Raw genomic sequence first — 13,671 nt, forward strand, 5'->3', positions numbered from 1 at the left:
CTTCACCCCCCAATGTGGCCCCACACTTTAAGATAGGAGATCACTGGAGGAGACATGAGGGACCATGGTTGTGGGCCCAAGCGGCTGGAGAGGCAGTGCAGCAACTGCAGGTACCCCTGGTACAGGTGAAAAAGAAGACCAAACTCTTTGTAAGGGCACCTGAAAGGACTTGATGGCACATTTGGAGAGAACATGATGGAGGGTGAGTAGCCATGGGGCACCAAGCCTCTCAGTCAAGCTCCTCACCACCAACGCAGAGGCCAGCATTGCTCCACAAGAGCACCTGGTCGTGCAGGCTAGCATCCACTGAGAAAAGTCGGTGGACTCACATCCAGGATTTGGCCAAAACCTGAAGCATCAGATTCATCGAAACAGGGATGGAGGCATCATACCTGTAGAGGGGTACAGCCCAGACAGGCACCCCAAGATGGTGTTTTCGATCGTGACCCATAACGCGGGTTAGGCCTTGGGAAGCATGTAGGCAAGCTGCTCCAAGTGCAGGCCAGGGCATAGTGCTCAACCAAGCGGAGGCCTAGACCGCCACGCAAGCAGTGGGCTATGAGCTTGTTAGTCCACCGAGGCTGTAATGTCCCCCATATGAAGGAGGACTGATGCCCTTATCCACCAACTGCAGAGCTTGAGTGTTATGAGCAAGGAAAGCATGCCCAGAACATAGGTGAACCTCGGCAGAATCACCCTCTTCACCACCTGTGTTCTACCCCAGAGCAAGAGATTGAGGAGGGAGCATTTATCATAGTCAAGTCTTGTGCGTGCCAACAATGGGTCTAGTTTTTCCACCATCATGCAGTCCAGATCCTGGTTGATGTACATCTCCAAATAAGTGGGCTACAAGGGCTTCCTTTAAAAGGGGTAGGAAAACTCCGCTGCCCGAGTGGTCACCTGCGAGATCGACAGAACCTCGCTCTTAACCCAAATGATTTTGTATCCAAAAGCACAGCAAGAAGAGCCAGGAGTGAATTGGAGAGATCCGAGAATGTAAGCAAGAGGCCATCTGCCTAGAGATAAAGGGTTGACCCTCCTTGGGGCAGGAATACCCACTATCCATGGCAACTGGTGGAGGGACGCAGCCAATGGGTGCATAGCAAGAACAAAGAAAAAGGGCGTTCACATGCAGCCCTGCCAGGTTACCCTGTGGAGTGGGAAAGGGTCAGAGAGGAACCCTCCACAATTGACCTGTGCAGTGTGGAAGTCGTACAGCCACCAGACCGTGGCGATAAATCCTCCCTGAGGCTGAAGCACTGGAGTGTTTTAAAGGGGTAGCCCCACTCAATCCTATGAAATACATTCTCAAGGAGCAGGCCACGGCATCCACAGGCAGGTCCTTAGAGGACCACAATAATTGGGCCAGAGTACGGAGGTAGTTCTGGGACGTGTGCCCAAGGAAAAACCCTACCTGTGTGTGATGGATCATTGTCAAGATCACCACCAGAAAGCACGCCACTAGTGCCATGGGCAAGATCTTAATATCCCTGATGAAGAAAGAAATGGGCCAGCAGCTGCCAAGGAGGAGGAGATCCTACTTGGGTGCAGTGCAGACTGCAATCAGGGCCTTGTTCAAGAGAGAGCTGAGGAACCCCCTGTGCTCAGCCTGCGAGGAAACCTTTTCCCTCGTCCACTTGTAGAACTCTGCCAGGGAGCCGTCTTCTCTTGGGGATTTTACAGTATGAGAGGTTAGGGATGGTCTGCTCCATTTCAGCCTTGGTAATCTCCGCCTGGACCAGGTCCCTGCCCAACTTGTTAAGGCGGCGGAGGCGCACACTGTTGAAAAAGGCAGCCAATTGGGCAGGCTAGGCTGACAACTAAGGAGTATAGAGGTCCCTATAGGACGAATCACAATCCCATGAACTCACACATGCAGGAACACAGGTACAGGTCCCAATAGAAGGCCACAAGATCACTCTCAATGTCCTGTGGTTGGCTGAGGATGGGGCCCACAGCAGACCTGATGGCCGGAATAGCCAGTGCAGCCTCCTGTTGTCACAACTGTAACAACGGCACCCTTCCTGCCTTCTCACCATGCTCGTAGTGGCGGTTCTCTGCTTTAGAGGTATGAAGTACGTTAAAGTTCAGACGTGCATTCCCTAAGCTGCGCCAGAGGGGGACTGAGGAGCGTGCAGTATAAAGGTGGGTGAGGGGTGCATTGAAGTCCTCGAAGGCCCCCTGCTGATCTGCCTTCTGTTTGTTGGTGAGGGGAACCTCTTTCATCAGTTGACCTCAAATAGTTGCCTTGGCAGCCACCCACAAAATGAGTGACAAGGCATGACCCCCAATATGGTCCAAGTAAGTGGTAACGTGGAATCGATCCAGGTTTTGCCCAGGGGAGACTAGTAGTGGGAGTTATTAAGGCATTACAGCATGCTGTCTGGGCTCAACAGCCCCAGGTCCAGAGATTGGAGGATGAGGGAGTGGTCCAAGAGCATGTCGTAGATATTTTGTGTGTCCGTGACAAGATGACCATCGGCTGAAAGACCAGGAAGTAATCTGAATGGGACTAGGAGCTGTGCACTGTGCACTGTGCACTGTGCACTGATAGGGAGTAAGGGTGTGGGAAGCGCCAAACAGCAATGAAACAGCGATCAGTGGTGACGTTCCCAAGGAGAGCCCAGTCGATGTTGTTTCCCACATCAAGCAGGCTGGTGCTATCCAGGACTGAGCCCTAGAGCTGATTCTAGTCCTCCACTATATGCCAGTGGGTAGCATAAATATCCATGAGGTGGCGATGGGGCTGCATGAAGACCAAGCATTTGGGCCAAGTTTGTGCATAAACAGATCCTGAGTGCAGCATCCTGCCCCTATTCGGAACTTGACAAATGTGAATCGACCCTCTGGAGGCAGGGATTTATGCAGGAGGATTGCCACACTGCAGTTCTGAGGCAGCCTGGACCCAACAGCCGGTAAGGGTATGCGGTTGCTATGGATTACCTTCCCCACCCAGTCGCTAGAGCTTCTCTGCCGCTGCAGACGAGAAGTGGGTTTCTTGAAGAAGGGACGTATCACACATTTGAAATGGAGATACCCGAGCACTTTCTTATGCTTGATGAGACTACTCACATTCCAGGAGATGGTATACAGGGGCTTGTAGTGGCACATTGCAGCACAGGCCATTGGGCAACGGTGGTGCAAGGATAGGGAGAGTTTCGGGAAAGAAGAGGGGAGAGAAAAGGAAGGATGACGAGGAAAGAAGTACAAAAGAGGAAAAAAAAGAAGGAAGGAAGGTGTAGAAGAGAAAAGAGGAAGGGTGCCGGGTGAGGGAAGAAGAAGGAAAGAGCATGGGTGGAAAGGCTAACCCTGGGGTAGGGTGATGGGAAGAGAGGGGAGGTGAAGGGGGCCAGAGGCAAACAGATGAGAAACCTTCATCCGGTGCCTCAGTAAAACCTTAAACCACAGATTCAAAGCTGTAGGTCTGTGGAGAAGGGAGGTCCCACGCTGGAGGAAGAGAAAAGCAGGAGCCAGTGGAAAAGCTGTGAAGCACAATGTAGGCGAAGATGCAGAAAGGCCTGTGGGAGCAAGAAGGAGGAGCTTGGGGCATGGAGAGACAAGGCCAGATTCTCAAGCCCCCAGGTGCCAGGCACCCTCAGTGGTAACCCCTTGGGAACATGCAGTGACCATCTGGACCAACAAGGATAGGAAGCTGGGGGTGTCAGACCACACTCACCCTCCAGCTCCCACAGACCATCCTAAGAGCAGACCCTGCAGGAAACTCCAGCAGCTGAAAAGCTTCAATCAGGTCAGGAAACCCCAAGGGTCCTGGCACCAAGCACCAGAGAAATATAAAGAAAATACAATGGAATACAATGAAACACAATGGAATACAATGGCCAGGCAGAACAGATAACAAGGTATGTCCTGCACCAGCAGCAAGCTGTTGAGTAAGAGGAAGAAACACCACCATCAGAAAACAGTGGAACAGCAAAACAGGAGGCAGGCATGTAGGTAATAATCATCCATCAGCCAAGAAAGAAGCTAGGGTACCTCAGTAAATATATGATGTTACAAAGCATGCAATTACAACGCATGCTTTTACAATGCAGTCTTTACATCACAACTACCATTCCATTGCATGATTTTAGAACGCATGCCTTTACAACGCATTTTACAAAACTACCAGTACAACGCATTCCATTACAACGCATACCATTACAACGCATAATACTTTTAGGGCAACAGTAGGGTAAGTGTTGGATAGCGTAGGGGTAACAATTACTATTCCCACTCAAGTGAGTGCAACAGAAGGGTAACTGTTGGATAGTGGTCCAGTTGTATCTCTGTTTGGAGGGAGACCAACCCCATGATCCTGCTAGTAAGGCCGGAAGAAGAAGTATTGTGCCTCAACAAAACACAGAGCAATCATACATACCGTGTGATAGCACTAAATGCATTGACAACCAGGTACAAAAAAGTGCAAAAGGGCGCGATCGCCAAGTGCAGAAAAGCACGCCAAGGAAAGCAGAGGCATCTAGGCAGTAAGAACATAATTGTACTCACCGGCAAGAACAAAGAACGAGACATCCACCATTGAGTCAAGTTCTGACCGGGGAACAGTGCTTTCAAAGAAGCAAGTAGCAGCCACAATGATACAAGTGAACACACATGGGTCTTTCTTAAGGAGCTGCTGGTATTTGAAGCATCAACTACTGAAGCCGACAGTTGTGTTCAGCACAATGTAGAAGTCTTCAAGATTTGGAAGGTTCTAATGGCTGCAGAGACCAGTGTCAAATATGACGCTGCCACATTTTTGAAACCGCCGCCTCCATTCAATAGAACCGAAAAACAGAATATTGGCACGAGATGAACTGCCTGGATTGAAAATGTCATCGATGCACTAGAAGAAACAAATGACCAAAAAGTTCATTAAATATTTAAAGAACCTTGCAGGTGACAGTGTGAAAGAAGCAATAAAGAAAATACCAAAGTTGATGAAAAGTCTTACCATCGACATTAGGAATCAAGTTCAATACAATGCCAAACGTCGACTATAAAGATACATCTTAAACTAAGACAGACGTCAAGCTAGAGAAATAATGAATGGGTTTGCTGAAAAAATTGAGGCCGTCATTAGGCATTGCAAGTTCACTGAATTCAATGATGAAGAACCCATCCATCCATTTCAAATTCATCGATGGTTGCCCTTCCAACACGTTTAGACAACGTATGCTTGACAAGACACTCAGTGCTCATGGCTGCAAGAGCAGAAGAATGTGCAGACCGACAAGCTTGCACATGTTGCAAGGGTAGCTGAATGGGTGTCTGCATTCCAGGGATGATTGTTTTTGTGCAGGAAGGTGCCAGGTAGACATGGCAGTTTAAAACTGCACTCAGACACTGCACTGGCAGGTCTGAAACATGTATGCAGGGCAACTCATGTGGGTGGCAGAATAAGTGTTGCACGCTTACTAGTAGCATTTGATTTACAGGCACTGAGCGCACCTGGTGCACTTTACTAGGGACTTACTAGTAAATCTGATATGCTACTCATGGATAAACTAATCACCAATACATTTTACAAAGGGAGCACTTACACTTTAGCAATGGTCAGCAGTGGTAAAGTGCCCAGAGTCCTAAAAACAAGCAAAAGACTCGGGACAGACCTACCCAACCTCATGGGAGCTCTCTCACTAAGGGGGAAGAACCTGGACAGGCCATCAGCGTTGCTGTGTTCTGTTCCAAGGTGGTGTTCGACCAGAAAGTCAAGTCCCTGTAGGGAGATGGACCACATCAACAGTTTAGGATTTACATCCCTCACTGCATTAACTGTCTGAGGTACCAGTGGTCTGTCTGAACCAGGAAGTGAATCCCAAACAAGTAGGGTCTTAACTTCATCAGTGCCCAGACCACAGCAAAAGCTTCTTTTTCAATTGGGCTCCATCTCTGTTCCCGGGGAAGTAACCTCCTACTAGTGAAGGCTGCAGGTTGATCTAAGCCCGCTTCATTCAATTGTGAAAGCACGGCGTCCACACAATGCTCTAAAGCATAGTCTGCATCCCAACTCCTTGGAGAAGTCAGGAGCCTTGAGCATGGGCGTCTTGCCCATGGCCTTCTTCAAGCTGTCAAAAGCGGTCTGGCATGCCTCAATCCAGATCACCTGGTGTGGTTGTTTCCTTGAAGTCAGCTCTGTCAATGGGGCAACAATGGCGACCCTTGACAAATCTGCAATAGTAACCGCTGAGGCCTAAGAAGGCTCTCAACTCTGTCTGGGTCTTGGGGGATGCCCAAGAGAGAATTTTGTCAATCTAGGGTAGTAGGGTTGCCACCTGGCCACTTCCTAACTGGTGTCTCAAGTACACCACAGACCTCTGCCCTATCTGGCACTTACTGGCCTTTATAGTGAAGCCTGCATTTGCAGGGCCTTCCATACCTCCTGAAGATGGTACAAATGATCCTCCCAACTGGAGCTGAATACTGCAATGCTGTCAAAATAGGCGGTTCTGAAATCCCCCAACCCAGCCAGGACCTGATTGATCAACCTCTGGAATGTGGCAGGGGCATAACCCGTAACTGGTAGTGCCCTTCTGGTGTTGAGAATGCTGACCTCTCTTGTGCCCCCTCGGTCAAGGCAATCTGCCAGTACCCAGATATTAAATCAAATGCACTGAGGAATTTGGCAGCTCCCAGCCAATCAATGAGCTCATCAGTTAGGGGGATGTGAGGCACATCAGTCTTGGTGACAGCATTGAGCCCACAGTAGTCCATGTAGAACCGCAGCCCAGAGTGGTACTGGGCGGGGCATTCTTTGGAACCAAAATCACTGGAGTGAACCAAGGCCTGCTTGATGGCTCAATCACCCCTAGGGTTAGCATCTTGAAAACCTCTTCCTGAATGCTAGTATTCACTCTGTTAATCTTATGCTTCTCAGATGGACTATCCCCAATATCGATGTCATGGGTGCACCAATGGGTTAGTCCTGGGATGAGTAAAAACAGAGTTGCAAACTATCCCATCAACTGGCGTCAGTCACTCCGTTGCTCCAGGGTCAGTAAAGGGGAGAGGATCACACCATCCACTGACCCATCCTGCTTCTGGCAGACAGAAGGTCAGGGAGGGTGGTCACTCTCCTCTTCCACCCCATTATCAGTAACCATGAGCATGGTCAACTCAGACACCTCGAAGTGGGGTTTGAGGCAGTTCATGTGCAGGACTCTCAAGGGGTTCCTAGGAGTCTGAAATCCACCAGGTAGACAACATAACTTTTACACTCCTTCACCTCAAATGGGCCTGACCACTTGTCTTTGAGAGCACAGGGCTCTACTGGCTCCATCACCCACACCTTTTGACCAGGCTGAAAATCAACCAGAGTGGTATTCTGGTTGTACTAATGTTACATGTCCTCCTGGCTAGCTTCTAGGTTCTCTTGGGCGAGTTTCCTGAAGTGTGCTGTCTGGTGCCAGAAGGCCAGTATGTAACTGAGTACATCCTGGGGTGGCCTGCTTGAAGCTTGCTCCCATCCCTCCTTTACCAAAGTGAGAGGTCCTCTCACAGGTTGCCTATACAGAGGCTCAAAAGGGATGTAGCCAACCCCCTTTTGTGGTACCTCCCTGTAGGCAAATAGAACAACGTCATCCTTATGCCTCAAGAGGCAAGTCTAGTTCCATCTAAACTGGATACGGCGAGACTGGCAATTCTTCAGTACGCAGACGACACAGTAGTGATGGATCACACAAGGGTGGGCCTCCATAGAGCATTAAAAGAGCTGGGGAAGTACAATAAGGAAGACCAACTGACTGTTAACCATAGCAAAACAAAAATAACGGTATTCGGCAGATATCCTCACAAAAAACATGCAAGCTGGACCTTGGGAGACCTCCAAATTAACACCACCACAGACTATAATTATCTTGGGGTTAGGCTACATGAGAGGGCAACATCGGCAACTCATACAAAACATCTAATTGCCAAAACCAAGAGTGAAATCCTATCTATAAGACGCCTAAGTCAACGTTTGACCAGCCCCACAGCGGAGCCCATCTTGATGGTCCTCAGGGCAAAACTAATCCCGGCCATCAACTATGGTCATCTGGAATTCCCAGGAGATTTAGATAAACACATATCAGCAGCGCAGGTCAAACCCCATAAAATCGGGCTGCAAACACCCAGGTATGCAAGCAACATCAGGCTACGGCTGGAATTGGGGCTCAGCATACCCAAACTGGCCCTCCAGGGGGAGCTAAGTAAGTATTATATCAGAGTCCTGAAAACACCTTATGACTCTCTTAAATACCACTTGGTAACAATCTTTAGAGAAGAGGACTCCCTCTGGTACATCAAGTTGGGCAAAGCAATAGAGACCCTCAACATTGAACCACAAAGCCTGCACCTAACAGACATCTCGCACAAGACCTGGTCAAACATCATGGGATGGCAGGTCCCCTCAATATCGTACGAACTGGATCTAATCTCACTTCGCCATAACACCCTTACCAAGGCATTGAATGAATCCTACATTATAGGGAAAGCTCAACCATACCTAAGTGAAGCACGAATAATTTGATTTTATGTGGTGATTTTAACTATCATGCAGAGTTATTAGCGGATCCTGACACCAGCCATTTAGTTGGAGCAATGGACACACTAGGTCTGATCCAAAGGGTAATAGGCCCAACGCATTTAGCTGGTCACACGCTGGACTTAATATTTACAAACTCGCCCAAATTAATTAGTGAATCTCCTCTTCCTATATTATGGACTGACCACAATCTTTTAAAGTTCAGCTTGCTTAAATTTTCGTATGGGAATCCAGGGCGGAATAGAAGAACAGTGATATGGCCTTGGCGTAAATTAACTCCTGATGCTTTTTTAACCCATTTTAAACCACAACAGATATGCCAATCTGACACGGTGGAACAGACCATAGTTAGTTTAGAAGCTTCCATTGTATGTGCACTGGATAAAGCTGCTCCTATGATCAACGTTAATGTGAAGAACATGGCATCACCATGGTTCACAGCATCCTTAAAAATTGACTAGCAAAACAGTAGAACAGCTGAACGCAAATGGAGAAAAATCATAAGAACTATAGACAGCTACACATGAACTATATCAAAAATATTAAACTGGCCAAAAAGATCTACCTAACTCAGCGAATAAACAATGCTGCCCACTCCAGTAAGGAACTCTATAAAATATTGAAAGAGTTTACATCCCCTTGGGTTGAGCAGTCTTTGTTTGTACCGAATCAAGAGTGGGCGGACACTGTGTCTGCTTTCTTTGATAATAAAATCAAATCCATCTGTGCTTCTTTCCCATTTATTGATCCGGGTCAATCTCAGCAAAGCAGAAATCCACCTATCATATCCTCCTTTGGGGAAACCAATGATGCCCCACGTTAATGGAATTTGAACCCATAACCATTGATGAAGTACTCGAAGGCCTAAGTAAAATTAAATCGGGTTCCCCAGCAGACCCATTTCCTCCTCGTGCCTGCAGTAATATTACGCCTTTACATGCCAATTGTCTAACTGAAATTTTTAACATGTCATTAGAGCAAGCCAAAGTACTGATTAGGTGGAAATATGCACAAGTCTAGTCAATTCTTAAAAAACCATCAACTGATCCTTCCCTACCAGTGTATTATAATCCCATTTTCTTGCTACCTTACTTTGGTAAGGTACTGGAGCATTTAATCAACAAACGGCTCACTGCTTACATTGAGAACCATGGTCTTCTGGACCCGTCAAAGTCCGGTTTACGTGCTGCTCATGGAACGGAGACAGCAGTTCTTGAGGTTGTTGACAACATTAGGCTCACTCTGGACAGAGGAGAACCAGCAATTTTGGTTCTCCTTGATTTGTCCGCGGCGTTCGATACAATCTCCCACAGTATTTTGAAACATCGACTGTGGGAGGTGGGTATAAGAGGGTAGGCTCTGGACTGGTTCCAGAGCTATCTAACAGACCGCTTTACCACCGTTCATGTTGAGTCATTAGTCTCTTGCAGTCGTCCCGTTACTGTTGGGGTCCCACAGGGCTCTATACTCAGCCCAATGCTGTTTGATTTGTATTTGACTCCTCTAGGCCATATCATCAGATCGTACGTTTTTGAAACTTTGTCGTATGCCGACGATACACAACTACTTGTCACCTGGGGTTCTGATTCTGTTGGCACACGTTCACGCTTCAAGAGTTGTATGATCAATATAAGTAACTGGATGAGTAGTAACAAGCTACAATTGAATGGCAGTAAAACCGAAATCATTCTTTGTGGTAAAGCAGAGGAACTCTGGTCACAAGATTGGTGGCCTTTGGAACTAGGCTCATGTCCCTCTCCTAAGTCAGCAGTACGAAACTTAGGTATTACAATTGACTGTACTTTATCTATGAAAACCCATGTCAATCAGGTTCTAGGTATCTGCTATGGAATTCTGCGCAATCTCCGTAAAATTATTAAGTGGCTGCCCATTGAAGCAAGGAAACCGCTGGTACAGGGTCTAGTCATTAGGCGTCTTGATTATGGCAATGCCCTGTTCACAGCATTAAATGAAGATCTTCTTTCCAAGCTTCAGACCCTTCAGAGTACTGCGGCCTGACTGGTTCTTAACCTTCCCCCCAGATCTCCTGCTGCCCCTAACCTTAAATAACTACATTGGCTCCCAGTGCGTCAAATAAGTCATTTTAAAATTCTAAGTCTTACCCACAAGACAATATATGATACTGGCCCTAGGTATTTAGCGAAAAAGCTCCAATGGTATATACCAAGGATATTGCTAAGGTCGGGCGCTAAATCATTTTTGGTTCAGCGGCGTGTACGTACATCCCGGAATGGCTGTCGCTCTTTTTCTTACTTTGCTCCTATGCTGTGGAACAAATTGCCATCACACCTTGAATCCATAGTGGATCATAAATGTTTTCGTAAAGATCTTAAAACTTGGCTTTTTCCCAAGTAAATACTTTCTAAATAACTACTTGGCCAGGTCAGGAGTTGCGATCTTTGGTTGCTGCTTGTTCTGCTGCAAGTGCCTTGAGACTGTCCGGTGATAAGTGCGCTTTATAAGAATATCTGACTTGACTTGACTTGACTTAGGGGCCCAGGCCCGCAGGAAAATCTTTTTTATGAGACTAGTGGCCCTAAGAACTGCGGACTTCAATCCAGCATGGGCATGTGCAGATGGTGTTACATCTTGCCGCCTATGCAACTACCAAAAGGAATCCTGGCTCCACTTACTATGTTGCTGCCCCAAATTAACCAGTGAGTGACAAATGATGCTCCGCCCTATCTTAAGAGACCTTGGCATCAGAACATGCAGGGAGGCATCAGACTGGTGTTTCTCGGAAACAATAACCCACTTCCTCGCAAGAGCGGCAACATTTACTCACCATATTAGACTGGCCTTAGACGTAAGTGCTTTACCATAAGCACATGAAACACAGAGACTGGTAACTGACTAACAAGGTGCTTTAGTAACAATTTATGGGCAACGAAGAGCCAGTCCGATTGAACCATTGCCCAAGCACAATTAAGTTCACAGAGTTGACGACAAAAGGGACTTTGCAATACAGGACTTGTTTGTCGGAAACAGGGTTCTAAAGACTCGCAGTTCGGCCGGGGAGGGGGCGGAAGGGGTGGGTGAGAAAGCGGGGGATGGGCTTCAATTTTTAGCTTTTTTTTTTACTGTAATGATTTTAAATAATTGAACGGTAAACAATAAATCAATCAATCAACTACTTATGCCTCATGGGTTTCAGCAGACCCCAGTCATGCACTTCAGGATATGGTTGAACCTTTCAACCAACACATTAATCTGGGAGTGATTAGGGGTGGTCTATTTATAGTTCACTCCACACTTCTTCCACATGCACTTTATGTACAGAGACATGAAGTTGGTATCCCGGTCAGATACAATCTCCTTAGGGAAGCCCATGCGGGTAAAGATTCCATCAGTGCCAAAGCCACCAAACACGCCGTCATCGTTCTCAGAGGGACAACTTTCTGGTACCAGGTGGCATGGTCCACCAAGACCAGGATGAACCTGTTGTACTCACTGTTTTGTAATCCAGAGACCCCACAATGTCAAATCCCACCTGCTCGAAAGGGGTTCTCACAACAGGATATTGTTGCAGGGGAGCCTCACATCTCTGACCACTCTGCCCACTTACTTGGCAAGTCTGGCAAGACATACAGAAAGCATCTGAGGTTCTTCTCATTTAGTGCCAGTAGAAGTAGGTGACAAGCCTGTCAAAGGTCTTGCCTTATCCCAAATGACTTCCCACAGGCACATCATTAGCCAAACCCAGTAGGAAGGCTCTAAAGTGCTGGGGTACCACCAGCACATGGCCTGCCCCAGGCTCAGCAACCTTATATTTGTTTGCATGATATTAAAACCTTGGAGCTGTGGTAGTGTTAGGTGCTGCATCAAATAAAAGCTCTGCAGTATTAGAAAACAGAGCGGAACTTCTGCTGCCGACCCTGTTCATGGCATGTTATATAAATTGTTTTTCCATATGCTTGCTAATGTATGATTATTAACCAACATCATTGCAGAACTTCAACTCCTGGTATGTGTTGCAGGAGGAGTGGGCACTTTTTCACTTGTTTCTTAACTCCAGCACTCCTAGTTGGGCCAACGTGAGGTTCTTCTCATTTAGGGCCAGTAGAAGTAGGTGACATGCCCCTCAAAGGTCTTGCCTTATCCCAAATGACTTCTCAGAGGCACATCATTAGCCAAACCCAGTAGGAAGGCTCTGAAGTGCTGGGGTCCCACCAGCACATGGCCTGCCCCAGGCTCAGCAACCTTATATTTGTTTGCATGATATTAAAACCTTGGAGCTGCAGTAGTGTTTGGTGCTGCATCAAATACAAGTTCTGCAGTATTAGAAAACAGTGCGTAACTTCTACTGCCGACCCTTTTCATGGCAAGTTATATAAATTGGGTTTCCATATGCCTGCTAATCTATGATTATTAACCAACATCATTGCAGAACTTCAACTCCTGGTATGTGTTGCAGGAGGAGTGGGCACTTTTTCACTTGTTTCTTAACTCCAGCACTCCTAGTGGGGCACACGTCTCCACATGAATGTTACTGCTACCATGTCACGTAAGTGGTCTTGGTGAGAGTGCGTACGTGCATGTGAATATGTATTGTTACTGTCAAAATATTCTCCAGTTTTCACGCTTGGAAAGAGCATGCGTGAAGTTCTGTATCTGCTCGTGGCTACATAAACAAATCTGGCTACAAAGCATTGATTCCTCAAACTATTGCCATGTGTAGAGACAGCAATACTCTCGCACACACAACACAGGGTGTAACATAGGTAATAAAATGATGGTAAACATGAACTAAAGTCTAAGTTCACCTTTACTACAATTGGTGCACCTCAAATTTGCATGCAACCACTTTTTAATTTTTATATTGGATGATGTTTATTTCACTACCACATCTTTGTCACCTTATAGCTGAGACCTTTTATGAGATGGATCTTGCTCAGTACGGCACATGTTCTACCATAGTAATCAGATTTATAATCCGCAGGTTATTGCCTAAATGAAATCTTTTAACTGAACATGTCTTACAGGAGAATAGAGATATTGTCTATACATGCAAAGTTGGATCGTTCCTGTCTATTATAACAGTCACCCATATCACACGATTCACTTCTATTCCTTCCATGATCTATGGGGAATAGCGGCACTGTAGAGGTGTTGATATAAGTCACCTTGAG

The sequence above is a fragment of the Lissotriton helveticus genome, chromosome 6, assembly GCF_964261635.1.
Source record: "Lissotriton helveticus chromosome 6, aLisHel1.1, whole genome shotgun sequence".
Taxonomy (NCBI): Eukaryota; Metazoa; Chordata; class Amphibia; order Caudata; family Salamandridae; genus Lissotriton; species Lissotriton helveticus.